The sequence below is a fragment of the Rhynchophorus ferrugineus genome, unplaced genomic scaffold (assembly GCF_030347505.1).
Source record: "Rhynchophorus ferrugineus isolate W39M unplaced genomic scaffold, kcgeb_rfMv2 rfM9, whole genome shotgun sequence".
NCBI lineage: Eukaryota > Metazoa > Arthropoda > Insecta > Coleoptera > Curculionidae > Rhynchophorus > Rhynchophorus ferrugineus.
The window spans coordinates 10,442,480-10,461,347 of NW_027472588.1; the positions used below are offsets into that span (position 1 = coordinate 10,442,480).

The 18,868-nt window shown below is 31.2% G+C and overlaps 2 non-coding genes across 2 annotated transcripts; one reads left to right on the forward strand and one right to left on the reverse strand.

Annotated features, from left to right (window-relative positions):
- Positions 1 to 7,477: 7,477 nt before the first annotated feature.
- Positions 7,478 to 7,559, forward strand: TRNAS-UGA (transfer RNA serine (anticodon UGA)). The gene has a single exon. It is a non-coding gene; the product is annotated as a tRNA-Ser (tRNA).
- Positions 7,560 to 12,438: 4,879 nt separating this feature from the next.
- Positions 12,439 to 12,520, reverse strand: TRNAS-UGA (transfer RNA serine (anticodon UGA)). The gene has a single exon. It is a non-coding gene; the product is annotated as a tRNA-Ser (tRNA).
- Between the last annotated feature and the right edge of the window lie 6,348 nt (positions 12,521 to 18,868).

Below are 18,868 nucleotides of genomic sequence, written 5' to 3' on the forward strand. Positions count from 1 at the left end.
GCCTAGTAAATTTATCGAGAAACCCCGTATCTTTGGAATGAAAAGTCTGTAATAATTTACTTAATCTTATCATAATTTCTGACGGTGTAAAACTACAAATTACATATTCTACAATAGACCCTTTGGGTTTAACAACTATGTCACGCTTTTTAATGTGCACTGAGTTTTATTTATAGCTTCACTGAATTAGATCAAATGGTTTTACTTTCTTTAATCTTTTGAGTAAGCTATCATTATCCAGGAGATAGAGAATTGTATATGTATTTGGGCATGGTCCTTGATAACGTTATCAGTAGTTTCTACGTTCAGGTCTCTATGCAGATTACCGATTATTATTTACGAAACTACCATGGAGCATGAACAATACGTCCCATTAACTTGTTTTGGAATTTTATGACATTTACGACATTTAGCGACATATAGCTTTGGCTGGTGCAACCCTAGAGTTGAATACCATAAGTCCACACTGGTTTCAGGATTTGTTGGTAAGGCAAAACCTTATAATATGTTAACAGGGCTGAATATGTACCCGAAAACTGTGAAATCAATATGCACTAATTTATTTTTATAAGCCATTTTCTGTCCACCATTATAATTCGGCAACAGTTGTTTGCAATTTTTCAGTTAATTTAGTGTTTTTGTCTCGAACTGAAGGATAGCAGCATCATTTGCAAATATAGTTGCAACATTTTCATTGAATGTTGGCAAGTTCCGAGTGTACAGTAGATAGGGACTGGTCCCAATACATTCCACTGTGATACGTTTGCTTGTGTGCTTCTTGCATGGCACTGAATTATCGCTCAGTTATATGTGACTCTAAAATGTTTAAATATTAGTCAGAAAGAAGCATTTTAATCTTATGTTTTATGCCGTCATTCCAAACTTGATCGAAACCTTGAGTAATATCTAGAAATATTGCAAAATCAACATTGTTTCTGTTAATTTTTCTACGACATTGGTGATTCTTTGAATTAGATCAATCAGTGAAATCATTGACATTTCCCTGTTTAAATTCAGGAGATAAATTATTAAAAATTAATTCACACCGGACGGATTTACAGGCTTCAATCATGAACCAATCAAGAGACGTACTTCGCACAACAGAAACGTCGGTTTTTGAAATTGATTCGAGAGCACTTCGGAAACCCCGGAAAAATAACGGACAAATAAAGTGCGACAAAGTACGAGGCTCAGTGAACGTCGCCGACAGTAATTAACTCGTTTGCATTTGACGGATTGCATATTCTGTTTAGTTCTCGGTCAATTTTCCAATATAAGCTGATGGGTGATGAAATTCTACGCTTAGTTTGACTGGACACAAAATTATTTTGAATTTATTGCTTCTAAATATTTTATAGTCTAATAAAAATAGTACAGTATAATAAAATGTAAGATATATCACAAAAAGTGAGCAACAAAATATGAAGGTTTTCTAAAAGAAAAAAGGCCTTGCCAGCCGTCTGCTGCGTTTTCCAACGCTTTGGAGCGGGTTCATTGTGTGTAGTCCACCCGGATGACTGTTGATTGGAGCTTGGTGCGACATGATGTACCCATGTTTCATGCATTGTCACTTATCGACGCAAAAACTCAGGTTTATTACGCTGATCATCTTCGGACACTGCTCTAAATCATCAACTCCTCGTTGTTTTTGGTTAAAAGTGAACTCGCGCAGCACCCACTTTGCACAGAGCTTTCTCATACCCAAATATTCATGAACGATATGATGTACACGTTCAGTTGATATCTTTAGAGTGTCTGCTATTTCATTCAATTTCAATTTACGGTCATTCAAAATCATTTTGTAGATTTTTTAAATGTTTTCGTCGGTAACAACCCCTTTTGGGCGTCCACTGCGTTTACCGTCTTCGGTGTTTATTTCGCCACGTCTAAACTTAGCATACCAATCCACCAATTCTTGATGATTGATTTTCCTGAGGCAGTATACGGAAGCTCAGCATCAAGCCAAGATTTTGCTTCAACTGTATTTTTTCCCTTCAAAAAGCAATATTTTATCAACGCTCGAAAAGGAATTTTTCTTTTAATCCGTTTTTTTTACAATAACAAAAGTAGCTTCACTCAAAATGCTATAATTCACACTCATGATCCGACAGCTGTCTAATTTATACACGCATCTTTTGAGGGTTAGGGCTATCTAAATAAACATATGGATTTAATTCTAGTAGCGTCATCTATGTGTCAGGACGAGGACATTTCAATTGACTTTCAATACAAGTTCGTGGGCTTTGATTCACTTCAATCTTTAAGTTCGGTGTGTTTTCCGACTAACCAGTACATTTCTACGATTTTTGGTTCCCTTTTACCTAATATAATGTAATTACTGAAAAATACCCATAAAAATGATGGTTACAGGCTGAATTTCTTTCTTATTTTGTATAAATCAGTTCCAATAAAATCCATGTTACTTTTCTAATAAGCTAAATTCAAAACCTTGGTAAAAATATATAGGTAAGCAACTGTTATGGCTTTTAAATAACTATAATTGTAAATATTATAAAGAACATTTAGACTTAATTTCGTATTAAAACAGAATAATTAACAGGTGTTTAACAATAATTAGGGTATTTTGAATAAAGATTTAATGGAATTAGAGTATTAAATCAGAGGTATATTGAACATTAGACTTACTAATTGTCAATTACCACAGTAGATTGGTAAAGCTTACCTTAATAACCAATGACTTGAGGGAACCAGGTTATGCTATTACAGCTAATAATTTTAAGATTATAATAATACATATATTTAAAAAGTTAAATATTATAGTTAAGGTTCGAAATATAGGATATTCCAGGCTTTATAAAGGACTTGAGTAAAAAGCAAAATACTTTAATTTTTGTTGTAAACGTTCTTATTGAATCAAAGTGTACATATAACAGGGTGTTTTTGTGTTCTAAGTGTGAATAATATTATTATCAATTATTAATATTGTGAAGTTATTGTTTTTCAGTTCTGATGATAGTTTTTGGGCCACTAGGGTACTCCATATTATGTTAAATACACTACAGTTTTCATACATAGTTTAACTTGTTAGTTCTAGTTCAAAGGGATTTTCTTTCTTCACATTTTATGACCTGAAGATTACATAATCCGGCTCATTTGGCTTTGTTTGTTAACTTGTATTCAAAGTACTCACGTCATACTTTATCATAGGTATAGAAATACATCTGAACAAACTTTTTTTTAACAAACGTTTTCTCAGTCATATCCTTAATAGGATGCACTTGATCAAATTATCGAGTGCTTATTCATAAATATAAATGGGACTAGTTTATTTTGTTCATTAATTTTGTTGAGGCGTTTTAGTAAAAACAATATGGATACAGTGATATTGGTCAAAATGATTTATCGTTGACTATTTACATAGACATTCATATATACTTGCATAAATATATTTAGCAATCGCAGTGCAACGTTGAATAGGTATGAGAATTTTATTGCACATTTTCTTGGCAGGTTTTTAAGTGCTTAGCCACATATGAGCTAATAACCTGGAGCCTTCTTAAAATTGATATTTTTGTGAATTTTGTTGACAATTTCTTTTGCTTTCCGGGTTATAAGACCTGTATTATAACTCTATATTCATATTTATTTGGATTAAGTTATCATGTCCATAACTAAGGTGAGGTTTGGTTTTTTTGGTTTTCCACATAGTATAACCAATCTTTTGATTGTCTGATTGAGTTGCTCGAGCTTTACCCTTCCTATTTTACTTGCTTTAGGCTTCGTTACTTGCTTTGGGTGACTTATCCTTGGTATTTTGTTTTCTAGTATTGGGGTATTGTTCTAGTATCCAGTATTCAGTTGTTCAGTTGCTTTTGTAGGGATATGCTGGTTTATATTTTGTGCATTGCAATGTGTTTATTTGTTTTTTAGTGAAAATTGTCTCACTTATAGTTAAAATGTAGAGCGATTTGAAGACAGATCATAATTTTTTTTCTTCTAATATAATTAGATGTCATGATTTATTTTACAGTGCGAGTTAATATGAAGTGCTTTCCTAAATATTGACTTCGAGGTAGTGTTCTTTTTTTAGAGCATACTTAGGTGGGAAATATATTGCTACAACCACATACGTCTTAGATTCTTGCAAATGGCGGCAAACTCAAACCTGATAAAAAATGTGTTCTAGAATAATAAAACCCTTTTTGCAAAGTTCGGAAATTACAGCGAACCGGCAGTTTTATAACTGTTAGCTATACTCAGCTAGCTAATTCTTTTCAATTTTCCGATTGTATGCTCGAAAATGTGAAGCATACTTTTAAACCGCCTATTTTCGAGAGCAGAAGCAACAAATACGCCGTTCTGTTTATTATCCGGCAAAGTCATTAAATACATACTGTTTTACCAGCGATTTTTCAGCACTGAGTAGATACCACTCCATATAGCATGCTAATTTGTGCTTTTAATGCGACATATACGCCATGATTTCGCAGGAATATTTCAATTCTACAATGATGCAATATGACGAATACATTCCTTGCTGTATATGGAAACATTTTGTTGTAGATTATTATGGTTTTTGCGTATATTCAACTACAGTCGTTGTTCATGGGTATAATATAATTTCATTTTTATTTCTATATATAGGTTTTAAAGGTTTTTCGTAATTATAGCAACAAACATTCCAATATTTTTGTTGATGTTTGGAGAGCACAAGCTTCGAGATTAACATGAAGCATAGCAGAATGAAACATAAAATCGTTCTTTTAAAAATAGTGATCCTTTTAAAGCGATGTCTGGATGTTCCTCAGATCTATTGGTGAGTTATTCTCACAAAATTAAATCCTAGTTTTCTCATTAAGGTTTAAAGGGATTTGGTACATTGCTCAAAGGGCTGCATATATCCAATCTTTGTTTCCATATATGTTATCTTTGGATACTTTCCAAACTAACAATTTTCTCTGAAATAACTGTATTAAAATTATGATTATATAGACAAAACTACTCACTGTTTTTTTGAATTTAATAATGTTGATTTCGGATTGAGTTAACATCAAGGTGATCTTGATTATTTCATAGTTTTCCAATATTTGAGATATTTTAATTGCACTTCGTTCCATATTAAATTCAGTGCAGCTGGAACACCTCAAAATATATCTAATTAAATCTTAGCATCTAACACAGCACAGCATCTTAGTATTTAACAAAATCAATACTTACCTCTCTTACGCATTTGACTGGTAAGAGGGAGTCTCCATTGCATTGTTCGTGTCGTAAGTAACTAATTAGAGACGCAATATGTTTCTAATTCTGGCTTCCGAATGGTTTTCGTAGTTTAAATCAGGTTAATATCAAATTATTTAAATTTAAAAGTAGTTTAAATCAGGTCGTTTGAAACTAATTAATTGCAAAACTTTACTAACATTTTGGAGAATTTTGCAGAAATTTGACAACTGCCTGACTTTTATAGGCTGATTCAGTTACATCTTCCAACATATCAGACAGCATTGTATCTCCTTGTAACTAGAATAATTTTTTTTATTATTTAATTATTACATTGTTACTAGTCGTTTACGTCTAACCTACAATTTGTCTTTATGATAACTTAAATCTAGATATATAACTAGGAGGACCCATCGGCTCTACCTCAGTCTCTGGTGAAATAATGTTTATATATCACTACTGTATTTTTTGTTATATGCACCTGACTGCACAACACTACACAAGATCAGATAGTTTGATTCTTTTGAGTCTGTGCCTTGTTCTGGTGGATTTCTCATGAGAATGGAGTCTTTCCTCATGCCCCCTTGCCATTCTCTTGATTACTTGACTGACTATGGGTGTCTCAAGGTCTCAATGTAGGTAATCAGTCCTATAGTATTTGGGTGCGACCACAATACCTCTAAGAACTTTGTTCTAAAAATTTTTTATTCTATTTACTCTCTACAGAACGTCCCCACAATTGAACTCCGTATGTCTATAAGTTTCAGTATTTGATTATATAATAGAAATTTATTACGTACTGATAATTGTGATTTTCTTCCAATTGGCCAGTACATTTTCCTGTATTTCAATTGCAGTTCTTTTCTTTTCTTCTTTATATGTTCCTTCCAGCAAAGTTTTGCATCAAGTATAATTCCAAGATATTTAGCGTTGTTGCAAGATAGAATGATACTATTATTTAATGTTACTGGTGCTTGTACGGTCTGTTTATAGGTGAACTGCAAATGGACAGATTTACTTTCATCAACACTAGAATAATATGAAAAGGAAAATATTGTCTGACGAATGAATTTTACAATTGCGTTAGGCAATATATTCAACATCATAATTTATATAAACTATATTGGTGAAATAATGAATTCAAATTAAATTTCCAAGACCTACTTTCATTACAAAACGTTAAATTATTTTAGAATTACATGTTGTCTTGGGCTTTGAAAGAACATGTTGCTAAACAAATTAACATCTGATCAGGAGATTCGAATTCGGGACATCTTTTGATATACTCCGAACATAATATATTACGCTAACTAATTATCTAATTAATTAATTCTGTATCAAGTACTTATAAATGTAATAGTTGCCAATTAAGTGGGTGTATATTAACCACTAAACGGATCTAGTAAAGTGCTAGGGCAGACACGTCTTCGCCTTTTTCTTGGAGAAGTTGGAGGTGTGTTCCGCCTTCAACACGACTCCGTCGAATTATCAAAGTTGGGAGTTTAGCCGCGTTACCCTTCCCCAAAAACAATAATTCAACGTGTAGTTGCCGCGGTCTAAATGCCTTTTACTACCACTTGTAAGTTTGTGAGTCGAACAATACAACAATGGCGGCATTGTGTCGGCTAATAGTTAGCCAAAGCCGGCAGGGGCCGAGCAAGGTAAAGGATTGAACGTGATATAAATTTTATAGTCCAGGCGATTTCGATTTTATTTATTTTTTATTTATTTTTCGTTTTAGAGTCTGACTTTTATGGTCTTCGATTCTAGAACTCTTAATCAACGACTGACTGGCTATTTATTAATGGAAAATTGCCATGTCATGTGGTAAAACAAGTCATTATAACTAATTCGTGGAAATGAATCAAAAATTACTTGTTCTATCGCTTCAAGTCACCTATATATTAAGATATTTTAAATAACAGTCTTTAGAAAGTTAAAACTTCCTTAAGCCCTCGTTAAACTGTAAGTCCATTGCAGATACACCGTTTTTGGTAAATAGAAGACTTTAAAACATATTTAAAAAATCTAGCTCACTTACCAATAACTGTTTTCGAAAACACATTAACCTAATAATATTTCCGCTTTGATATCAATCTTTCTGGCTTTAGTATATTTTTTGAGAAAGCATTTATATACTGCAAATTGTTCAAATTTCTCCAATAAAATAATACAGAGGCTTGTAAACGAAGAAAATATTAATATATTGAAATTAAAATTTGATTATATTCCTACCAAAGATGCTTCTACAGTTTTTGCTATGATCTCTGATTTTAATCAACTAGTATTTCACAGAGCTGCGGTGTCCGAGTGGTTAAGGAGATGGACTTGAAATCCATTGGGCTTTGCCCGCACAGGTTCGAATCCTGTCCGCAGCGATTATATATTTTTATACGAAATTTTTCTGTAGCAGAATTTTTAATATAGGAGAATGATATAGTTTAAAATATACCCAACATTTTGTAACGAAAACTTATTAGAAATTGTTCTATTAGGATCGAAATATAGAATATTCGGAGATAAAATGATTAAATAATTTGTAATTAATTTACTTAAAGAAACATCACGTTAGACAAAAAGCAAAACACATTGGAACCAAAGTAAAACAACTATACTGGTTAGTCGGAAGGTACTCTCAACTTGATCTGAAATCAAAGAGGTTGATCTATCATACAATTATAAAGCTAATTTGGACCTATGGGGTGCAAATATAGGGTTGCACTAAAAATTCAAATCAACTAGTCATACAACCCCGTCAAAACAAAGTTCTTCGATTGATTACCAATGCCTATCGCTATGTAACCAATGAAGAACTGCACGATGACCTGGAAATCAAATGGATTTGCGAAGTTATCCAAGATTTCGCCTTGAAACACGAAAGAAGATTACTAAATCATACTAACGTGGAAGCAATACAACTGCCGGACAGCGCGCAGGATGATTTAAGCGAACAAAACCATGCAAACTTGTTAATAATTAATAAATAATTATAATTTTATAATTGAGGAATACATATTGGGATATTTTCTCGCACTCGTCTTGCTTGTTAATTAATGCAAGTACATAGGAAAAGTAGTAATAAATTAATTGTAAATTAAGATTTTACTAAGCGTATTTAATAAAGACGTTATAAAAAATGTACTTAAAGTTTTAATTATTTGAATAATATATTTCCCTTTCATTTTAATTCGAGCCAAAATTTTTGAAAATTGTTAAGCTCGTCTTTGTTTGATCTATTAACGTAAATTTTTTCGTAGTGCCCTAGTATTCGTAGTACATTAAATGTATTCAATTAAATAAATAAATTAATCTGTATATACATAAGAGACAATAAAACACAAAGTTATGTACAAAATTAAATAAAATTTTCGAGGCCGATTTCGTTGACGAAATCGAATAACTTAAGCTGATTTTGAGTTAAGGATAAGCCAAATCTTGTTCTAATAGTCAGCAAATTGTCGCATTTAGCTCAAAACATTGAGGTTGTAAAGACCCATAATTAAAAAATGAGTAAATTGATATTATCCAATCAGCAATATACTAAGCTTTGTTTAAATTATTTTCTCTCTTCCAGACCGATAGCAAGAGACAAGAAATACTTCTAAATGTACTAAAGATATCACCAGCCTTCCTTCCTCCAACACCTCCACTCATACACTTCCACTTCCATTCTTGAATACTTCCTTGTACCTTGTACCTCCAACAAATGCTCGCGTTCTTACTCAAGCTTTAATAAGCTGCACTGTGTTAATAATAACATAACCTTTAAAGGGATAAAGGTATATTTAGTACAACTTGTAATAACTTAAAGTTTGTCTGTACTTATTAAAGATTGGTCCTACTTACCTAAGAAGACCTACCGGCTCTTACTTAATATCTAAATGAATAAAAGTTGCCAGCAATTTTCAGTGTTTTTACCATTTAGTACACTTCACTACACAACTACACAAGTTCACATCACATGGTTTGGTTCTCTTCAGTCCGAATCAAGAGTTCGGTCGGAATTCGAATTGGTGTAAGTACTATTCAGTATCTGGGTGCATTCACAATACTTTCCAGGACCTTATAGGACCGCACAGCTTCCCCGTAACTGAGTTCTATCAGTCCATATAGGTTTTAATATCTGCTTGTCAACAGAATGTACGGTACTATATTATGTACGGTACTTGCTATAACTGGAATACATTAAAGCCTTAAGTAGATTGCATTAAATTGCATAATATGATTGACATTAATACACAATGGACTTTGAAGACGCTCTAACTGGTCTATTGTTTTTTTTTCATTGAAGAATCGTGTATCGGTCGACAACAAAATGGGTACTTCTCCTTGCGTCGAAGTAATTATATCATTTTAGAATATTTACACGTTTTTGCCAATAAAACATCTTTGAGAACCCCATTGTACCTCGAAAAATATTCGTTTCCAAAGAAGCGCGTCGGCACTGCCTTTGTAAATGTCGAGATGTCGTCGGCCAGACAGTAATAGAGGCATACTTAAATATAGTCAAACTTTAAAGGAGCTAGAGCTAAAACGACAGGAAAAATGCGAAATAGTTGAAGGTGCTTCCTAAGTTATTTCAATTTCGCGACGCCAGTTTTCAAACGAGTTATCTTAAGTTTTGTTAAAAAAGGAGTATTATATAGAATAAAGTTCGAAGAAAATATTGTCCGTTTTTTCCTAATATATTAACTTCTCCCTATTTCTAGTAATATTTGCTCAATAAAGCCATAGAAGTTAACAATTCATAGAAGATTCTAAATATAAACAGTAAAAAGTTATTGATCTTAGAAAATGGAGATTCCAAGGGGTTACTCGCGTCATATTTTATTTGGGAAAAGGGAAAATGCAAAGTAGATTATCAAAAATTGTGTGTTGTTGATAGTTATGAGTGCTTAAGTGAGCGCTTTCAAGTTTTCATAAAAAAAATCTGTTTTACTTTCTATTATTTATATTCCTTGGGATTAGATGAATTAGTATTAGATAAATATCATCTCAAAATGTTTATTTTAGGCGTTTCATTAGAACTTACCTGTTTCTTGTCCGATCTATTCTCAGCAGGTGCGTTATATATGTTTTACGAGATGTTTTCAGAAAGATTTGTATTCAGTGTGGTCAACAGTTTCTATGTCGGTATCTGAAGACGAACATTCTTAGAAACAAAACATTCAAATTCGAATTGCCTTTTTGTTTTGACTCTAGATCATAGCAAGGTCGTAGATCCAAGTTTCTATCATAGATAGTTAATGATAAATATTATTTTGATTGTTTTTGAAGTCGCAATCAAATATGTATTTGTTTGAATATCGCTTATAGAGTATATAATTTGTTGTCTTTAAAATGTTTAAGCTAATTTTAATTTAATGATGAAATTTCGGTTAAAGCTCCCATGAAAAACTATCAAATAAATATTATATGGTATTTAAAAATTAAGTATAAGTCCATCTAATTTGACTCGTAGTCTCACCAAAATTGTACTGTGTAGTTATTTGAGATGTGGATAATAAAAAGTAACATATTTTTTTAAAATTAATTTCTTGGAACGTCAACAATCTGCCCGTGGGCAATAAATATTATTGTTTGATTTCTGTTATATAGTATAACCATCTTAACATGTAGAAGATCACTTCACTAAGTGATCTGCTGTACAATTTATAATCTAAGTCTTATTCTAGATACTATACTAACTTATTTTAAAGTCTGTCCTAACATATTCTAATGAGTATTTTAGAAATTTATTCTAGAAATTATTAAATTTCGCTCTATGTCTATTAACCAGTTCGTATGGTAGTTTCGTATGTGCCAGATCCATTTGAAACGGAGTATTAAGAAAGTCAATTATGTAATTTTTTTCTGTTGCGGGTATTTCAGATGGGTACGGATCAAATACGGTTTTTAAGTGTTTAGAGAAAACTTTCGCTTTATCTTTATTGTTCTTAGCCCAGGTATTGTTGTCAATTTTAATGGGTGGATTATGTTGTTGAGGTTTTTTAATCTTTAATGTTAAAAGTAACATATAAAGTATAATTGTTAATTAGTCACTTTTAATATTAGCCCAAAGTCCCTTGAAATGACGAATAGACGAAAATAGAAATCACATAAAACACGACACAGTGTTAATGGGGGCACTGTACAGTAATCTAAAATATGTTACTGTATCTGTTACTCAAAAACAAGAAACTATGTTAGTTTTACATCGAATTAGCACCGACTAATAAAAATGGCATAAAAATACATCAGTATCGATATTGTAGAGAAGAGTATATTATATTATGAGTTAGTAAAACATATAAAATTAAAACAGAGATCTTTGAAAATAATTGACCGTACGCTGTAAACCATAATACACAGATTGCGAAATCTACTTATCGTGCTTACCAAACGTAGATTCTTCTAAGACTCTAATACTTGTTAAGACTATTATCCCTATATTACAGGGATTGAAATTATAAGGACTTTGATTGAAATAAAACTGATTTTTGATTATAACAATATTTATAAAATATTACAGAATAATAGAAAAACATTAATTAATAGATGAAAAATCTAGTTTTTCACTTTTTTTGTACAGAACTATCAAACAATAGCAAATGCACCGCAGAAGTTCCAATATTCCAATTCAATAGAAAGTAATAATCTGGAGAAAGCATCTGCCTGTGTATAGCCAGCGCAAAATTACACCATTGCTTTCTTTCTTTTTTACGCTTCTTTATTTTCATATTTCCGGCTTAGGATAGATTGTGTTGAAAATATTATAATTATTTAAAATGAGCTTGCAAAAGATAGATTTATAAGCAAATAGCTCCGAAAAAATCTAGATACATGAAGAACTTTTATTGAAGGATGTATTACTACGACCGAGCAGCAGAATATTAAAATGTTATTGTCAATGTTAACATAATTCACGTATTTCGTAACAAATACATAAAATTAAAATTTGCCGGAGGTCAAAGAATTGACAATAAATTAACAATACGTTTTACATATAAACACAATTCTTTCTGTATAAACCAAATTAGTTTCCAAATACTAAATTGGGCTTTATATTTCAATGATTTCATTTCGTTAATTTTCTGTATTTCAACCTTCAACATTACAGGGGTAAATTAATTATTACTTATGATATATATGTTATAATAGTAACAAAGCGAAATTTTAAAACTAGTTCTATAAGGATTTTATTCGACTTTTCGATATCATTAGTATTTTATGCAAAAATATCATTAGTTAATATTTATTAAACCAAAATTTTACTATCGCTGCGGACAGGATTCGAACCTGTGAGGGCATAGCCCAATGGATTTCAAGTCCATCTCCTTAACCACTCGGACACCGCAGCTGTGATCGTTTGAAGACTCAGCTAATATGTTATCAATATTGAGAAATAGATGAGTGATGAACTGAATTGCAGACAGAATGGTGGAAATATAAACTAGTACTTTCTGATCGCGTAATAATACTTTTTAAAATTCAATATAAGCTTAAAATAATAAAAACTTTAAAAATAACACTAATAAGGTAATAGTTCCATTTTTGTCGATGCCATTACGATGACTACATTTGTTTCACAAGCAAGAGTCATGGGACAAAAACTAGGTTCAAACTCACATCGAACTTTCTGATAACTTAGCAGTTGATGAATTAAATATAGATTCGATGGCAAGCATCGAAAAGAGTCAAAATGGTTACCACATGAACTGGCTCAAACACAAAAAGTCGTGGTGGACGTGATATTCATAGCTATGAAGTAATTAACTATAAAGTAATGTATTAGGAGATGCCATAATGGAATGAAAACTATCACTGCAGATGTCTATTAATGTCAGTTGAATAAAGGCGAGTAACAAACGAAAAAGTTCGGCCACACATTGCAATAGTGAAAGGTATACTGTTGGAGTTCGAATTGACAGTATATACCACCCATAATATCTTCTGCATGGCATTCAATTCGTAATGTCAGACGAACATGTACGAACCCTTTCCAGTATAAATTGTGAGACAGAGATAATCCCTTGGAACAGTTAATTTAATATATGCTTATATTTTCCAACGGTAGTATAAGCGAGACGGAGATGTACATATTCTTTCCCGTACTAACTTAAAAAAAAAAAGAAAAAATATTACTAAGCAATATTAATATGCAATTAATAATTTAATTTTAAACGATGTAACATTACTTTTATATTTGAATGTTCCGTGAATCTGTAAAAAGGAATGGGATTTTTCAATGGAATGGAATAATACACCACAAATGCTTTCTATTATGCTATCGAATTTTAATATGTTAATTGATAATTTTAAATAATATACTATAATAAATATAGACAATGCAATAGTATGTAAACAAAATCTAAAACCCGAAGATCTACAATAACCATAAATACTAAATAAAAATTAAACATATACCTAATTATAGAAAAAAAACTAATCCATGATATAAATAAAAATAATAGCAATATAACTACTACAGCTTTTTTAAATAAAGTAGATGCTTTATTTATCATTGAACGCAAATGTTTTTCGTCAAAAATCGAGAGAGTAATCGAAATATTACTTATTATTGCCATAAAAACAGTCAAAAGTATTTTACTACTTATCATTCACAATTTTAATTTTTACCCTAAAAAATCAAAAACTTTATATATTACATATAAATCTGTAAGCATAAATAGGGTAATTTTCTCTCAAGGTCGCATCTAGGACGACAGGGCCAAAACGTTAAAAATCAGTTGAATGAAACTAGTAGAAACAAAAATAGTAACTAAAAGTACACGACTGAAACAGTCGATAGTAAATAGTAACAAAATCAGTCGGACCGAAAATAGCGACGTAAAACAGTCCCTTTCCATAATAGTAAAATCAGTAGAACCAAAAATACCGACTGAGGCAGTTGATAGTAAAAAGTAGTCAATTACTAAACAGTCGATAGTTCCCAACACACTAATATTTATTAATATATATTATACACATTTTTCTCAATAAGTGCCTTTTTGAAAGGAAAACATTACCAGATTATTATATTTTATATATATATATCTATTTGTGAATCTGTCAATATTAAATAAATTGGCTAATAATTATCTGATTTAAATGAAAGTTTTCAATATATTTTGGTATATGCGTTATAAAGCAAATTATCTTCTTGTAAACTGATCTAATAACAATTACTTGATATAATAGGCAATCTAAATCATATCAGCTTTATACATTTTAACGTAATAATTTGTGACATATCACCTGACATCTGTTAGGAAAAACCGAAATTCTCATGAGGAACATTAGATTATTACCTAGAAAACAAGAAACAAAACAAGTCGCAAAATAATATTTTCAATATCGTACGAAGTGGCATAGAACAAATTCCTTCTTTCCCTTCGACTTCGTCGATAAATTACTTGTTGAAAATCATTATTTAAATGGTGCCGGAACACTTTTAATGGTAGGATTCGGATATGCAAATGGCGGACGAGAAAAAAATTAGGAAGCGGTCAGTGCTAAACGTTGTTCTCGGCTTTGCAGGCGGGAAATAAAAATGATCATCCCTCGAAAAACCTTCCGTAATGGCTAACACATATAAAAAGGAAACGGTTGGCATTAAAATATTAAGCCTGTCTCCGTGGTTAACAAGTTTTATGTTCAAGTTTTATTTAAACTTTTTCTACGTTATTTTGTAATTTTTTATTGGTCTTAGTGGTTTAACATTCTACCCAGTATTTGATAGACGTTTATTGTTTTGAGTATATGTAAATAATGTGTAAAAATCACTGCACTTAACAATTTTAAAAATATATAATCTTTAATTTGTGCGAAATTTGTTTTCGTTTCATATAATAAGATTTTCTAAATATACTCTAATATATCTTTACCATAATCAGATGGGGAGAGTCTACCAACTCTCTATCAACCAAAGGTAAAAAGTTGATATGTGTTTCTAGTATTCCATTCTATGAACACTAAATATTTAAATATATTATCAGATCAGCAAACTCTTATTAATAATAAATAAAATAAATAAAATCTGCTAAAGGAAACAATTTGTCTAAATCACATATTTGTATTACATAGTACGAAGAATTTTTTTCTTTGGATAGTTTTGATGTCTTGCGGTTGATTACTGTCCCCGTTCACCAAACTAATAAAATCATCCTCTTCTTCGCTAGCACCGTTACTCCTATTACTCCCAGGTATTTCATATTTTTTGTAATTTGCTAAAATATGAATTACAAGATTTTGAATTATTTGACTCATATTTTTTTTAATCAGCGCAATGCATTTTGTAACAGGGGTGGTAAAATGTCGAATATATGTTTCTATATAATTCAGGTGATGTTTAAAAAAAGCTAATCAGATCTTCATTTTAAGCTCTAGTACAATAACAATAAAATGTTCCAAATTAAACTCTTGCAGTCTATCTAATCTAATTGTTATATATAATAAAGCCGCAAGAAATTTACAACAGTCACAACTCTTGCCTTATAGGTAATCTAAAGCAGTAGAAATTGATAGCAATACATTAGTGGATTCCTCCATAGTTCAAGTTCTATGACCGAGGAAGTGTTACTTTTACCCAAGTAAATAATAAGTGTAACTAAATATCAAATAATCAATACAGAGTCGTAAAATCAGTTCCATTTTGTGGGACAAGGATGTATTAACCGATGCCCAAAATATGTGTGAGATTATATATAAAAATTATGTTATGTTCAAATGTCTTTTGAAGCCATAAGTATTTGAAATACCAACTACAAAACACATCAAAATCTAAACAATTTAAATTGATATTTTCGAATAATGCCTCTCTCATTTTCTCAAGTTTTTGGAACGGTTCAAAAGTTATTATTTATTGGTAGTATTTCGTTAAATATGAATGTTCAGAGGTTTTTTAAATATTTATATAAGAAAATGATTGACTAAGGGATCATATACTTGAGCTGTTTTAGTTTGGTTGTTTTTTGTTTTAACTGATTTAGCTATCGAAATTTTAAAATTTCCTTTTACCTTCGTAAATATTTTGTGTAAATTCTGAATACTTTTGACTGAATACTTTTGACTTAATAGTGAGTTCATCACATCTATTTTACAATGAGAATTAGAAAGAAATTGATTTGTTTTGACATATATGTTTGTCATAAGTTATCAGAAGCTTTAAATAAGCGAGATATGCATCTGACTATTCTAATACAGATGTCAAATGAAATGCACTTGTTTTTTTTTCAAGAAAGCAATATGGCTGCTCATGTCACTCCTTAAAAATATTCATCCATTCTCATTTATATTTTATAATTAGTGACTGTATATCATTCACGGTATCACCACATAAATGAATGAGTAATTTTGTTTCGGATAGTTTATGTACCGACGTAACTTATCTTTTCTCTTACTTGCTCTATTTCTTGTTATCAATATGAAATTGTCAACCTTTTCACACGATATTGCTAAGACAATGCGCCCATCTATAAAGCTAAAAAGGTTCAATCTTATTTTGAGGGGCACCATAATATCATCAAAAATCTCAATTCCGCTGACAATTACGCTGACCATCAAAATTGCCATACCGCAATATAATTCAATCATTATGGGGAGATTTAGAGTAAAGAGTGAACTGTAAACTACCATCTCCAACATCATAACGCAATTGGCGAATGCTTTGGTATAAGAATGGGAGAAAGATCAATCGAGAACTCTTTAGACACGAATTGATCTCTCAAATAATTGCAGCTGTTTTAGAAGCAGATGGTGGCTCAACGCTTTATTAATAAATAGATATTGCATGTATATCAGGTGATTATTACTGCATTTATCTATGAATTAGTGTGATATTTTAAGGTTTTACTTCTCCATATTTTTCAAAGAATTTTACTGGAACTGTAATTTAAGAGATAAAAGGAAAAACCAAAATATTCTGCTTGATATCAAAAATAATTTGTCATCATAACTGATATTGTTTTTGTTATTTCTTTGAAGTTACTATACTAATTATTTATTGTTATATTGTTTTAATTAGTACAGAAAAAGAGATGATGAAGTCTTTATATACTTGATATATTAGTTTCTTTCTCAGCAACCAAGTTACAATTATCGAGACTGTTTGTTCAAAATATATAGGTGTATCAACGTTATCCCTATAAATACAGTAGAGCATCTGAAATTAAATAGACTGAACTAATGAGTCGAGCTTTCTGTACAATCCCAAAAATCTTTGTCTAAATTGGAAAGTATAAACAATGAAAACATCTATGAGATTTACGGTGTTTTTGATCATCGTCTGTCCGGTAATGAACCGTAATCTCGTCAAAGAGGCTGACTTGCTTCAGTCTGCAGAAACATTAATTGTTCGGAACATGAAATATCTGATTGAACGTTGCGAGTGACAACGAGGAAATGACTTTTTTTGATGTTCGTCATCTTCTTGTTCGCCATGTGAAATAAGGCAAAATAACGAAGTCGATTCCCGTTCACGAAACACAATGGTAAAGGCGGCGTAATAATTACCGAGAGAGACATCGTAAATAATTTTACTTTATTTCTTTGAGTTTGTTGACGTAAAAATTGGACATATATTAAAATCCTTAATGGGAAAAAAGATTCAATGGAATATTGATTTTTTACTGCAAATTGTTTTCAGGTTTCCCAGTCGACTGGAATTAATATTCTTTTGAAAATTAATTTTTGGTTGTTGGAATTAATTCATGACGTTTCCAAATTTAAAATATTATCTCTTGATATTTTCCTTAACTGTCTTAATCTTAATACAAATACCACCGTAATTAAATAACTTGACTTCGAATATTATCTTGGAAATCAACAGGTATAATGTTCCTTATGTATCACGGTTGAACGACTTCAAGTTTATAGATGTCAGACTGTAACAGTGTCTAAGTCTTGGAATCATAGAGTAGAATTAGCAAAATAAACATTCGGGCGACCTAGATTTTAGTCTTGCTTGTTGCTTTGCAAGTTTGTGACCCGACGTTGGCTTGATGAAACACAATTTCTTTCTTATTGACCAAAGTTGGCCGTGTCTTGGTCATTTCCACCTAATCAACAGTTTGTTTGTAGGTTTTTCAGCCCCACAAAACGCAGAGAAAAACCTTCTTGGTAGTCAATTCTGTCTTGGCTTTTGGGAAGCTCTTTACTCCGCCTTGCCTATGCTTCGATATTGCGGTAAATGATCCACTTTTCATCGCCACTCCCCATGCAATTCAGAAAATTCAGGGTCAATTTTCTTGCCATTCAACTACGACTTTTTTCTTGTTAAACTTCAACCTCAATTTATATACAGTATACAGATTATATGTAGACAGTCGGACATGGTCTCTTGGTTTACTTTTTGCACATTTTTGACACATTACTTTCGATTTTAAAATTTGGGAGATATCTTAGATTATATTTTTTTTATCTATATTCATGTATAACTTTAAGGAAATCTTTTTCTTTATTTTTGTTTAGTAAATATTATTTGTTTAGGTTCAAATATAGTGAACTCCTTTTAGAAAACTGTAGTTTTAGCACAGAAAGGGTTTTTGAATGTAAATAAACATAAATATACGAGAATCTCTTGTAAGTTCCTAGACTAATCCTGCAAATAGGATGGTTTGTTCATTGCAACATAATTTCAGACCAGATGACTATGAACCTAAATATGGAAGAGTGCTCAACTAAGATGAAATTATTAATAGTTATCAGT